Below are 3,773 nucleotides of genomic sequence, written 5' to 3'. Positions count from 1 at the left end.
CAAATCAAATAAATAATTAAAATGAAACAATACTTACAATGATTTTCATGGGAAATCAATATCAAACCTTCAACTACTTCAAATCTGAAATTTGTTGATGCACAACTACTCTAACATCTTATACATATCAGAGGAAAAGAAAATCCTTAGTTTCAAGAAATAACAAATGGAGAAAACAAACACGAAGAAGTATAGGAATGAAAAAATGAAGACAAGTTGGATACCTAATTTGGCAGTCTACCTGCATAATTGAACTTGCTAATGGTAGGACGTAGGAGATGCTTTGGAGAACTAAACGCTTTTCAAAGTTCGAGATGCTCATGATAGGTCATTTTCAAAATTACGTGGCTTTTCGGAGACAGTGAGTCTCCGAAATTTGTTCAGTATATATACATAGAAGTAGTCTTGATTGCATTAACAAGTAGCTTAAAGCCTATCTCTGCAGTTACGATCAGAAGAGTTAATTCTCTTATACGATCTTGCCACAATCAGAGATGGTGAGTCTCTTCTAAAACTTGCATTAGCTTATGCTTCTTTTCATCTTCTTCTTTAACTCTTACACACAGTTGGGTAGTAACAGTTTTATTGCGATGACAGGAGACCATCGAAGAAGGGCCATTTGGTGGAGAGGGTGGTGATTCGTGGGAGTACCTTCCACCCATGGATCGTGGGATTACAAGGATCATCATCCGTTACGACGGTGAGGTCATCCGTTCCATCAAATTCGGAAGCGTCGATGCAGACAGACGACGATATGTGTACTCAGATGCGTTTGGTGATGAAGTGTAGCACAAGGACGAGGTGATTTTGGCTAATGTTTTCATAAATTACTTTACAGCAACCCTTGAGTACTGAAATTCCGTGAACTTAAGCGGTTTAAAGAGGGGGAATACTTGGCTCCTATTACCTCTTGATTTTCAGATTTTTTTTTTTTTTCTTTTTGTTAAAAGAGAGATCATACTAAAAGGAAACCCAGAATAATTACAGAGAGGGCGGTGGAACCAGCCAATTTGCTAGCCAAAGGGTATCTTATAGCCCTTTTTTTGCAAGATTGTGAACTAGTAAATTCTTCTCTTGCCTAGAAAAAGAAAAAGAACAATCCAATTCTTTACATTCATCCAAGATATCTTTACAAAAAAAAAAGCATCGGGAGCTTTAGTAGGATTCTTTGTGACCTAGCCTGTACTAAGGTTTTACTATCGCTTTCAATCACAAAAAGACCAGTCCTTGGAGATAGGTGTAAGCTTCTGCTTGAAGAGAAGAAACTTCACTTGAGGGACCAAAACTGATGGCCTCAAAAAGACCCAAATAGTTTCTAGCCACCACTCCAAAACCTGCCCTCGTATAAAAAACTGCCATTTACATTTAACATCAAAACATTTGGCTCTAGGGGTTGCCACAAAAAAAACTGATCTATCTTCTTCAGGCACTTCCAAAGTATCTGGCCATTTTTTCAGCAAAATCTTCTTTCTCTCCTTCTAGGCCCTGGTAAGACAAAAGATTTTTGTAAGGGTTAAGCACTTTATTATCAAAGACGCATTTATTCCTACTTTTCCAAATTATCCACAGCAATAAAACTGAATAATTTAGCAGCTCTTCTTTTTTGCCCTTCGACTAATTGCAGATTCAATCCAGGGAACCACTTATTGAAATCATTTGGGGCTGTTGACCTTTTCAGATTTAAACCATAGAACTTAAACCCAGGGTTGCTTACAGTTCCGTTGACCTTTTCACCAGTCTCAGTTTTTGGAAAACCAAAAATTAAAACCAAATCAAAACCAATAAATCAGTTAATGGTTGATCGGTTTGGTGTTTTCATTTTTCGTTTTCTTTTGAAATTTATAATATATATCATTAATAAATATATATAATTATATATTATATTATATATATACAGGTTGGTTCAGTTAACAACCAGTTTTTTATATTGGTTAATCAAAACTGAAATGATACTTGTGGTCTTTCCAAAGCACCAAATCCACCAATTTATTTAATGAGATTTTTTGGTTCAGTTTGGTTTTCAATTTTTTAATTTTTGATGAGCTCCAAACCCTAAAAACCCAAACCTTAAACCTTAAACATTATAATCTAAATTCTAAACCCTTAAACCTTTAAGTAAGGTTTTTAAAACTGAATCGGACAACAAACCGGTTAAGAATCCGGTTCTCGGGCCGAATGGTCCGATCACTTGAATCGAACGGATGGACCATTCTTACAAAAAATAAAAAACAGTCAAATCATTGGACGGTTTGAACGGTTTGATCGCTCAGGTCAGAAATTTGCTAACCAAATCAACGTTTTTTGGCGAAATAATGGTTCTGGGGTAAAATGAAACCAATCACCTGACAAATTCCCGATTTTTCTGGTGCGACCGTCTGATCCAGTCTGGTTTTGAAAACCATGCCTTGAAGCCTAAATCCCTATATAAATTCTGAATAAATCATTTTTTTTTCTTTTTTTATTTGGATTAGATTGTGGAAATGAACAAGTTATAGTTACTTTACGCATTCACTTGTGTTGCAGTTTACTATTACTTGGCCTGAGGAGTATCTGACTTTGGTTAGTGGGACTTATGACACTACATATACATGGGGTACTCCTCTCATAACATCACTCAAGTTCGAAACCAATGTAACTATATACGGACCCTTTGGTCCTGGAGGGGGCACACCTTTCTCTCTTTCTCCCAAAGCAGGAGCTGAGATTGTGGGATTCTATGGACAGTCTGGAATGGCTCTCGACTCCATTGGCGTCCATCTTAGGCCTGTCGGTCCACTTCGCCTACATCTCCAAGAATTTTGAGTGGAATCCTGCATGGAATATGCAAAGAATAAATTACTTCTGCTTTTTGTTTAATTGCTTGCTTTAGTTGTTCTTTTGTTAGTTTCTTTCTTTGATATGGATGTCATTAGTAGCATCTCCACAGTTGAGAATGTTTCTTTGTTCAATAACAAAATTTTGACAGAGAGAATAAAGGTTGTGGGGATCTTAACAAAATTTTGGTACCCTCCTAGAAGTCAACAAGACAAATAAAAAGAAAAGAAGAGGAAAGAAAAGCTAAAAGAAAATTAATCCGAAGTAACAATCTGAGCTTCAGTATACTGAAATCGTACTAGTAATAGCAAATAGAATAAACTTCTTAGTAATAGCCTAGGGCGTCAAAACTCTGTTATCCTAGAAACTGATTTTCCTGTCTCTGTGAACACTTTCGTTGGTGCAAAGGAATTGGGTGCTCAGCCTCCAGATACAATATATATCTCGAAGCATTGGTGTTCTGCTAACTTATTACTGCCCAAATTAACGAACCCAATCCGTTATGCAGGCCTTAATTTCCAATAAAGTAGAAAGCAATCACATTATAATGTGAAACAGAGGAATAGATGACAAAGAACATCTTTTCAAAATAACATAATGAACAGAGGAGTTTTTTGTATTCTCTCTCTCTCTCTGAATGTGCCATTTAATGAAGCCCTTTGCTGATGATTCTGGGAGCTCCTCTTTTCCACCCAATCATTCTAGTCTCTCTAGGCAACCAGTTGGACATCCACTGGTTATCTTTCCGGCCTCCACTATTTTTGGTTCATTGGATTCTGCTCCCAGCTTGGCTAAAAACAAAATCATGTACACCGGGCTGGGCTATTTATCATGGTTGAACATGCCAGTGTTAAGTACATGGGTCCAGGTGGGGCCCACAGTGGCCACTGGTGTGTTCATGAGTATAAACCGTGTCTCATTTAAAAAAATTGGGACCAGCATGATTCGACAACAGTACC

General features: G+C 37.1%; 1 long non-coding RNA gene across 1 annotated transcript; it reads left to right on the top strand.

Moving 5' to 3' along the window:
* The first annotated feature begins 425 nt into the window (after positions 1 to 425).
* LOC148802576 (uncharacterized) lies at positions 426 to 2,997 on the top strand. The gene is made up of 3 exons (XR_016082809.1): positions 426 to 497; positions 598 to 801; positions 2,524 to 2,997. It is a non-coding gene; the product is annotated as an uncharacterized LOC148802576 (long non-coding RNA).
* Positions 2,998 to 3,773: the final 776 nt, after the last annotated feature.

Source organism: Nelumbo nucifera, chromosome 2, assembly GCF_055504915.1.
Source record: "Nelumbo nucifera cultivar China Antique chromosome 2, China Antique-T2T, whole genome shotgun sequence".
In the NCBI taxonomy this organism is placed as follows: Eukaryota; Viridiplantae; Streptophyta; class Magnoliopsida; order Proteales; family Nelumbonaceae; genus Nelumbo; species Nelumbo nucifera.
This window is presented reverse-complemented; position numbering and strand designations above follow the sequence as displayed.